This window comes from Sinocyclocheilus anshuiensis, unplaced genomic scaffold (genome assembly GCF_001515605.1).
Source record: "Sinocyclocheilus anshuiensis isolate Anshui unplaced genomic scaffold, SAMN03320099.WGS_v1.1 scaffold513, whole genome shotgun sequence".
Classification (NCBI taxonomy): Eukaryota; Metazoa; Chordata; class Actinopteri; order Cypriniformes; family Cyprinidae; genus Sinocyclocheilus; species Sinocyclocheilus anshuiensis.
This window is the reverse complement of record NW_015537972.1, coordinates 267,720-278,154: the sequence shown is the minus strand read 5'-3', so window position 1 is coordinate 278,154 and position 10,435 is coordinate 267,720. Positions and strand designations below refer to the sequence as shown.

At 37.2% G+C, this 10,435-nt stretch overlaps 1 pseudogene; it reads right to left on the bottom strand.

The window, feature by feature from the left end:
* Positions 1–1,150: 1,150 nt before the first annotated feature.
* LOC107670643 (4F2 cell-surface antigen heavy chain-like) lies at positions 1,151–7,766 on the bottom strand (annotated as a pseudogene).
* Positions 7,767–10,435: the final 2,669 nt, after the last annotated feature.

Genomic DNA, 10,435 nt, shown 5'->3' with positions numbered 1-10,435 from the left:
GTTCTTTTTAACTTTTTATTCATCAAAGAATCAAAGAAAAAAGTATCACAGGTTCAAAAAAAAAAAAAAAAAAGCAGCACAATTGTTTTCAATTACATTTGAAAATATATTCGAATTGAAGGCAGTTTTGTAATAATTTTGTAATAATCAAATTGTAATAATAATGTACATCATGTCTTATTTCAACTCATGAGGATAAGAAGTTTCCTATTGTAATATAACCATCTTGTAATAAAAATAAACAATTAAAATCTGTTTGAATAAGATTCCACCCCCGGACATACTTTGAAAGTGTCCATAATTTAAAAAAACATCCTAATTTAAATTTGTATTAGTTTATCTTTAATATATTATTTGCAAAGAAACAAAGTGCACTCCAGTCCCACTGCCAATATTTATCCACTTTAATTTGGCAGCGGCTATTTGCACTAAGTGCAAATAGCAATATATATTGTTTACACTAAGTGCAAATATCAGTGGCTTTCTTTTACACTAATTGAAAATAGCAGTCATTTTTAACTATATACTTTTTACAATAAGTGCAAATAGCGATAGATTCTGTTTACATTATGCAAAAATAGGAGTATTTCCATTGCAATAATAGTAGTTACATGCTGTTTATACTAAGCTACTAGTGCAAATTATAGTATGCAATAACGCATTGAGTGTAAATACTTTTTATTAAAATTATTAAATGGATGCCGCTTTGGGACAATAAGCCCTCCCTAAACCTAACCTTAACCGATAAACACCCATGAGGCATGTTATTTTCCAGTTTTTAGATTATTTCCTTCATTTTTATTGAAAATAATTGCTTTTCTGATCTGATATGTGATGTGAAAAGGGAGAAGAACGAGTTTGGCAAAAGGGGGATTCAAACTCGAGTCGATCAGGTCAAAGAGTATATTTCTTCTACATGCTTTACTATCTACGCCACTGCAACAGCTTTTTAATAGGTTTTTGCAATGTTGTCTAACCCTACCACACGTTGGTGGACTGAGTTAGTGTAAATAGCCTGTGTCAAAAAGGCGGGCTACTTGCACTTAGTGTAAACAGACACGTTTTAATTTACTTGTAATAAATACTCTTAGTTACAGCTAACCAAAGCTAAATATCATAAGTGTATTAATAAGCGAACACAAACCTTGTCTTAAGAATTGTCAGATTCAAACAGTTTTATGACAATGGCCTCGTGTGGCTGCATTTTTATTGACCTTAGAGACACGGGGCCGAATCGGTCAAGACCTGTGCTGGTTACAAACACCCCACCTTCAGGTAAGCAGGGAGCCCAGTCTGGATCCAGAGTGTGAGGTTCAGAACCCACATTAAACAGGACCAGGAAGTGAACGCAGCCCCATGAGCGCAGGAAAGCTAAAGGAGGCGTGGCTGTAGAATTGAAGCCAGAGGATGACATGCTGGCATTGAAGGAAAAGAAGGTGAATCTGCCAAAGTGTAGAGCCTCTTCACGGGCACACGACTGACTCAGAGAATGGAAGAGGGCTAGAAGCTGATTCAGCTGATCCAGATCCTGAGAATGGAAATATCATACCACAATAAATGAACATTCAGATTCAAACAACCAGATTTTTAAAAAAGGCCTAAACTCTAAAAAAAATAAAGGTTCCAAAGTGATGCCATAAAGAACTGTTTTGGGTTCCTCAAAGAACCTTTCAGTGAACAGTTCTTAAAAGAACCATTTTTCCTCAATGTGAAGAATATGAACATTTTTCCACTATAAAGAACCTTTTGTCCAATGGAAAGTTCCCATGGATGTTAAAGGTTGAACCAGAAAATTGAACAAAAATTGAACCAGAGATGCCAATAAAGATCCTTTATTTTAAAGAGTGTTATTTCAAACTGTAACTATAGTAATGGTACATTGAAGAAGGTTTTCTCATCTCACCTGAACTGGATTGACCTCATCTCCATATCTGAAGATGGGTGTCCCAGGTAAAGTCATAATCAGGACTAGAATCGCTCTCTCCAGCTCCCATGGTACCCCTCCACCCACCTGTGAATGGTGCAAACTCATGTGACACTGCATACAAAGCGTTCTCAGAAACATTTCTTAAGAAATTTAACCCAGACTGCATTAAATACAGCGAAGATACACATGGTTTGTGCGGACCACAATGTGTTTTGTTCAATGATATGTCATCAATATGTAAAATTTCAAAGCCTTTTGACCAAGACTTTTTAACCTTTTTTTTTAATTTATTTTTTTATAAATTTGTGATGAACAGTATGATACAATATATCTCTCATGGTTCCCTAAACCATAAATCAAACTACATTCTACATGTTGTTCATTTTCTGCAGTTAACTCATACTACTGATGCCATGATTTACATTGGTCTTATTTATTGTAAATAAAGGTGTTCCAGTTTGATGCGTCACAAAAATGAAACCTTGATCATGGTTTTGGAGCAAGGCCACATGCTGTACTAACAAAAGACTATGCTTCTATCCACAGGTTGAGAGCTGTAGTTCCAACCACAAAAGTTTGCGATGCCATTTGCCAATTTTGTTGCAATTATGGTTTATTGGGAAACACCAAATCATTGAACTACGTTGATAATGACAGAATGTGTGTTCATAGTAGGCTAACAATGCTTTTGGACAACAAACTAGGTAGGACCAGCAAACCAGCTTAGGTTTCTGGAATCATTAGAAGAATCACTGTGCAAGATTCAGTCCCCTGTAGAATTCAGTCTCCCTCAAACACCATACGATTACACAATATAACATGCACTGAACATACTAGCTTAGCAGGCTTGCTGACTAGAGGCTATAATGCTGGAATGTTAGCTTAGCAGTCTAATGGCTAGAATAATGGCTTTAATTTGATGATTTCATAAAATCCTTTGGGGATTTTGCTGTCGATAAACTATTAGACTCAGTTCAGTGAAATGTCCACTCACGGTCCAGCTCGGCCAGTGTCCTTGTGGCATCTGCAGACTGGCCTCCATGACCTCAGCCACCTCAGCAGGAGACAATGGATGGTGTAATGGGGGGGATCAGTGACTTTACAACCAGCTCCACCAGTGAACCATTAACAGCAATGCTGGACACGATGAGTTCTGGAAGAGTGTTACCTGTTTGCCTCACCATCAGTATGCTACAATGAGATAACCAGACTTAAGCAAGTTTATATAGTAATAATTATTAGTCAGTTGTCAAGTTCAGTGCATGGGCTCAAAATGAATATGGAGTTAATCTCAATATAAAATGATGTTTATAATCTATTTTACTTCCATTTTTCATCAAGACTTGATTTTATCATGCAGGAAATGATTTTGCTTCAATGCCAGTCTGAGTTCAGCTGACAAACATGATACCTTTTGTCATCTTGTGAATTAAACTTTTGCATCAGCACACTACACTCCATTAGGGTCTGTGAATCATAAATACACATCAATTTTTAAGCAGATCCTGGGCATGGGCTCACCATATCATGTCTCCAAGAAAAACCCACACACATTTTCCACAAAACAAGACATGTCAGTGTGTTTTCAGTTTTACCTTTGCAGATAAGGTTGCGTCTGTGTCACAGATGCCAAACCCTGATACACCATGCTCCAGCCAATGCCTTAATGAATACTGGAGTGGAAAATAATACCACATGAACAATAATAAACAAAAGGTAGGCAGAAATATTGACATAAAACAAAAATCCTGATCGCATGAATCTGTCGTTTATCTAGTGACAAGTTGCCACAATAACATAATTTTTATTCATCATATTTAAAAATAACGTACCACCTACATTAAACCCATACTCTAAACGTAACTAATAGTGTTAAAAAAGCAAGCGTGAGATAAAAACACAGAAGCAACTTTGCTTTTTTTTTTTTTAGATTGCTTCTACAAGTCTTTGAGCTTTTTTATTGTGACTTGTGTGTCATGGGACTTGTAGCCAAGCGCTCCGCGTTGCACCAGGTGAGCTAACGAGCAAGTTTACTACATCAGAAAAGCCATACAAATGGAGCTGGTTGTGTAATGCAAACATTTAAATGTGTTAGTTTAGAAATCATGCACTGTGGTAAAAGTATTTTGAGGTCAAAATACTCGTAGTTTTTTGTGCAAGTAACTTTACAAAGAAGTCTTTATTAATTGATAATCTGCCCCGTAATTGTAATTTGTGTGAAAATGAATTAAAATTGTTGGCTGTTTTACTGCCTCTAGTGTTTACTTCAGCTGGATACATACAGTGAATTTTATATGTGTTGAAAAAATAATACACACTCTTGCTGATATCTTGCATTATAAATATCCAGTATATATGTAATATTCCTTACTTGAATGTACTCTGATGAACTGGACTAAACATCAGTTCCATTACCCGACTCCTGCTCAAACAGATCCAGCTCACAAAGGTCCAGGATCACTCTCACACCTGAACCATATACAAATTCACTGGATAAGTTAATATTGCTTTATTACAACCAACATAGCCTAACATTGCTTAAAGGGATACATCACCCAAAAATGAAAATTACCCCATGATTTACTCACCCTCAAGCCATCCTAGGTGTATATGATTTTCTTCTTTCAGATGAATACAATCAGAGTTATATAACAAATGCCCTGCCCCTTCCAAGCTTTATAATGGCAGTGAATGGGTGTTGAGATTTTGAAGTCCAATAAAGTGCATCCATCCATCATAAAAAGTAATCAGCATGGCTCCCGGGGTTAATAAAGGCCTTCTGAAGCGAAGTGCTGCATTTGTGTTAGAAAAATATCCATATTTAAAACTTTAGAAACCCTGATCTCTAGCTTCCGCTAACCGTCGTATGCATGTTCACGAGAGAGTGGCGTTCCAGCGGATGATGTAGGCAAACGTAATGACGGAAGTGCAGAAGAGAGAGCAAAACAAACCACTGAATTAGAAGTACAAAATAAGGATATGTAAAGAAAAATATCAGAGGATTTCGATATAAGCCGAAAGGAGACTGGTTTTCCTTTGCTGTAAACAAAACTTGTTTCCCGCATGACTAGCATATTCTCACCGGAGCTTACGCTACACCTACGTCATCTGCTCCATCGCCACCTCACTTCAGAAGGCCTTTATTAACTCCCCCTGAGCCGTGTGGAGTAATTTTTTTATGATGGATGGATGCACTTTATTGGACTTGTATAATCAATATCTTAAACCCCATTGACTGCCATTATAAAGCTTGGTAGTGAAGAGCCAGGACATTTTTTAATTTAACTCTGACTGTTTTCATCTGAAAGAAGAAAGTCATATACACCTAGGGTGGCTTGAGGGTGAGTAAATCATGGGGTAATTTTCATTTTTGGGTGAACTATCTTTTTAATATTTTTATGTGCAAAAATTCTACTTCGGTTTGTTTTCACCATTGTTTAACAAGCACAAAGGGATTTACAGTAGCCCCAAAAGGTGTTGGCATGAGATAACAAAATTAAAAGCCAAGCACACATTTTAAGAACATTTCACAAAAGATATAAAAGGAAAAAGAAAAAGCATGTGAACACTTTGTGCTTGTGAATATGAAACATCCACACTTATGCTATACATGAGGAGAACTATGAGAACTTGAGGTGAACTGCCTTCATATATCCACTGTAAATTACCTTGAGGCAAGTTGGTTAAAAGTAATTAGTTAATATTGGCTATGAAAAATTTGCATCATTTGTTTGCACATGCCACTTTTTTAGTTTTTTTTAATACAATGATTTTCAGACGGCTTAAGCGTCTAATTACTTTGAGATCAGTGTGCAGTGAGAGTGGAGAAGACTGATGCAATGTGACTAAACAGCACCATCTAGTGAATGGCAAAGGTAGCAAAATCCTGATCCACCTACATGCAGATCAAATATTTAATGAAAACTTTTCATTTTATGAAAGAGTGAATGCCAGTAAAACTGCCAAAATAAAATCAAGTGCATTTTTTAAAATAATGAATGTATACATACCTGCTTTGCGGCTTTCTGTGATAAGATGTGTGAATTGTGGAAGCGTGTCCAGACTTTGGTCGATCTCTGTTAGGTTGGGAGGGGAGATGTCATGTTGGAACAACCCCTCCAGGATCACTGCCCTGACCCCCAGTGACTTCAGATACGGCAGCCGCTCGGACACCCCTGAATGAGAGTCATACACCATCATGTTGGGCTTCACAACTGGAATTTCATTGCTGTTTACAAGTATTAGGCCGACTGTACAGTCAATTCTGTGCTGATCACATTCAATCACTGCACCACATGTATATATGCACAACACTTCACAATTATACCATGTTGGTTTTATTGTTTTTACATTATCAGTAGTTGAGTTATTAGTGGGTCACTCTCAGGAAACAGTGCCATTGGTGTGCTACTGTATGTGTGTCCTACTATTGATATAATTTATATAAATTTGTATAAAATAAATTTTAAAACTTTTTTTATTTTTTAAATATTAGTGGGAATATCAGTAGTACTAAATACTTTATTAAAATATACTATAAATTAAATATATTGTTAATCTTTATATAATATTTAATGTCATATGTAGAATTCATATATTAAATTACAATTATATTTAAAATGAAAATATGAAAACATGCCCTGTTTCGTTTGTTTATTTTGTTAACACAAGTGAATAAGGTGGTGTAAGGCACTGATATTTATCAGCTGAAGCTTTAGACATTTTTGCACTGATATTCAACCCCGTAATATTCAACTTCAAAATATTTTGAATGAAGGACTGACATGAGAAATTTGATAGGTTATTATTTTCAATAATAATTTAATAAAATGAAAACGATCATAACATATAGATGATTAAAAAATCTACATAAATGTATATATATATATATGTGTGTTACAACAAAATATATATGATTTATAAATAATGACAATTATCATAAAAATCCATAAAAATGTCATAAAATAGGGCACAATGTACTATATTAATATAAAATATTTTTCCATGTTGATTTTTTACAGGTGTTTTTACTGTATTTTGAATTTTGCACTGCATTGTGTTTTACTTTTCTTTTTTTTTCTTTTTTTTGTACAGTACACATAAGAACCACTTTTGGTTCCCCAAATAAGCAATAGAAAACAGTTCTTAAAAAAAGAAAAAAGAAAAAAAAAAAGAACATCTTAGTGTAAAGAACCCCTTTCTACTATAAGGAATCTTTTGTCCAGATTCGACAGATTTTAAAAGATCTTCACTGAACCAAAGATGTCAAAGAATCTTTTTTTTTAAGAGTGTTGACATTGTGTTAAATGTCCTGTGCTGTGGTTTCTGGAAACAATGCCTTAGACTTTGACATGCGGGAGTAATTTTAGGCTCCATGATGGATGGATAAACGGTTTGAATGTTTTGACAGCAGTAGATGCTGTCATACTGCAATAATACTGCTGACTACATACTGCAATAATATTGTAGATGTTTTAATGGACTCACTGCTGATACGGCTGACCTCATCACTGTCTGCATCCATGAAGAACACATCCCTCTGCCACCAGTGCAGTGAAGGAGACTCCGTCCGCGGGCTCTGAATAATTATTGCGATCGCAGTGCCCAGCATCAGCCAACCAATCCAGAAGCAAAGCACCAGGCGAGAATGAAACTTCTTCCATTCTGGTCCTCCTGCGCACTTCTCCAGCTCTTCTCTGCTCAGAGGTTTCCAGACGTGCCGCTGTTGCTGAATGTCTGGGATAAGGAGAGGTACGGTCTCTGAGCTGTCCAGATCGGTGAATCGACCTCCAGCAGATACGCTGCCATAGCCTGGATCTCCTTCAACCTTCAGTGTCATCTGCTCTCACTGGATGTTAGGAGCCATTTAGAAGAAAACAGTTTGCACAAAACTTTTGCATGTGTCTTTTTATATGTGTAAGTATCCCACAATACCACTATCAACACAAACAACCACAGCACTATTTAAAACATTTCAGATTTTTGTAGCTGATCAAAATCCCTGAAACGTTCACATATATTGTGTTTCTCCATCAATGATCATTTAAAAAGGTCATATAGTCATAAAAGATGTATATTGTGAAGTCATTGAATAGATCAGGCTTGGTGTATTTTTCATTCTTTGTTGAATATCTCTGGTGGAAGTTGGACTAAGTTTGTAGCATGAAATAACATATATTAACTGGTATAATTGTGCTAATGTGTCATGGATCTGTTGCAGACTTTACTCATTTAATCTCAAAGCTTCTGTCAAAGCAAAACAGCATTCCCATTTAAAAAAATTAGGAAATAGATATTGAAAATATTTCAATACTATCAAGTCAATAGAGATTAATAGGAGAGTGATTTTTGTATAATTTATATACTAGTTTTGGTTAATATTTTGAATTTAATATTTTTTTGAAATATTTTCTGATTATCTTCTGAGTTTTAGTCAATTTGTTTAGTCATTTTTATAATTTTTTTATATGTCTACAGTTTTTATTAAATTTTATTTTTTAGTTGTAGTAGTGTATTTAGTTTTAATTAATTTAGTATTTCGACTTGAAGTAAACAAAAATGAAAAATGTTGCTGAAATTAAAAAAAGTAATTTTTATTTATTTATTTTTATTTTTTTTTTCAAATAATTATTTTTTTTTCCTTTTAGTTTTTAATGTCAATAACCTTGATTAGCAGTTATGGGAACCAGTTATTCTGATTGATATTTGTTTGATATTATGAATTATGAATAAAATGAATCATGAATTAGAATGTACTATTAATAATTATCTGAATTATTAAAATACTATAATATGACTATAAAGGTCATATTATTACATACATAACTATTACTAATATTCATATTATATAAATGTGTCTTGAGTTCTGTTGTCAAATAAACATTAGTTTCTTCTGTTTTGAAGTCTGCTGTCAAGCCCGCTGGCCAGTCCATTGACGAGCCCGCTGACCAATTCACTCCCAAGCCCTCCGCTGACAGCAGCTGTCTCCTTCACCTCTGCTCAAAGGAGGAGAATTCGGAGAAAAAGACTGTTGGCTCCAGCCCCTGAGTTCGCTCCAGTATCGTCTCCAGCCCCTGAGTTCACTCCAGTGTTGGCTCCAGCCCCTGAGTCTGCTCCAGTGTCGGCTCCAGTCCCCAAGTCAAGCCCAGAGACGGCTCCTGTTCCCAAGTTAAGCCCAGAGGGGGCTCCTGTTCCCATGTCCAGCCCAGAGAGGGCTCCTGCTCCCAAGTTAAGCCCAGAGAGGGCTTCTGTTCCCACGTCCAGTCCAAGAAGGGCTCCTGTTCCCACGTCCAGCCCAGAGAGGGCTCCCGTTCCCAAGTCCAGCCCAGAGAGGGCCCCTGTTCCCAAGTCAGGCCCAGAGAGGGCCTCAGAACCCAAAATTTCCCCAGGCCGAGTGCCGAGGCCAAGGCCAAGGCCATGGAGGCCGCTCCACCAAGGGTCCCTGAACTGTCTGCTCCGCCATGGCCTCCTGAACTGCCTGCTCCTCCATGGCCTCCTGAACTGTCTGCTCCTCCATGGCCTCCTGAACTGTCTGCTCCTCCATGGCCTCCTGAACTGTCTGCTCCGCCATGGCCTTCTGAACTGTCTGCTCGCCCATGGCCCCCTGAGTTTTCTGCTCCGCCATGGCTGATTCTCCGATCTTTGATTGTGTCCATTGATTTCAGGTGTTTCTTGTCAATTCCCTCGTTTAGTTCCTGTATTTAAGGCCTGTGTTTTCCTGAGTCCTGCGTCCAGTCTTAAACGTCATCTCCATGTCCTATATGTGTGTAACCCTGGTTTTGTTTATTAAAAACTCTTTGAAGATTCTCCCACGTCTCCGCATCTCCTCGCTCCTTTGCTTGCGCTCCTACACAATAGGCAGATCGTGACACCCGGGAGCTTTACCAATAAAACAGCTTGGCCCTGTCCCAAATGGAACATTTCATGTGCACTTGCGGTCTTATGGACTTACAATGGCCGCCGCATGCGCGTGTCCGTTAAGTCCACGAGACCGTAGGGTGTCCCATTTGTCATTTTAGCATTCAGAAGGTTTCTCGCGAGCGCCCCCTTTGCGGCTGTTATGCGCCCTCGACCGCACTTCTGCCGAGCCCGCACTGGGGCGAACTCCGCAGCAGACTTCTACCCGACAGCCAAAGCGGCATTACGTCATGAAAGTGCGGGCTCAGAGGAAGACCGCGAAGGTTTAGGGTGCCATTTGGGACAAGGCCCTTCTCTGCTGAAAAGCTACATTATATATCTTGAAATGGTAATATCAATGTTTTTAAGCAAACAGCTTAACTCGACTTTTACAGCTTTCATTATTATTATTTTTATTTTATTTTATTTTATTGATTTATTTTTTTATTTTTTGTAACACTTTACAATATGGTGGCACTAATATGCATTAATGCATGCTTAAAAGGGTGGTTCACTGTTTTTTTCTAGGCTTTATTGTGTTTATGGGGTACAGTCTAACATGTGTTAATGCTTCGTTTAAAAAAAACGCATTATTTTTCACATAATTTACCT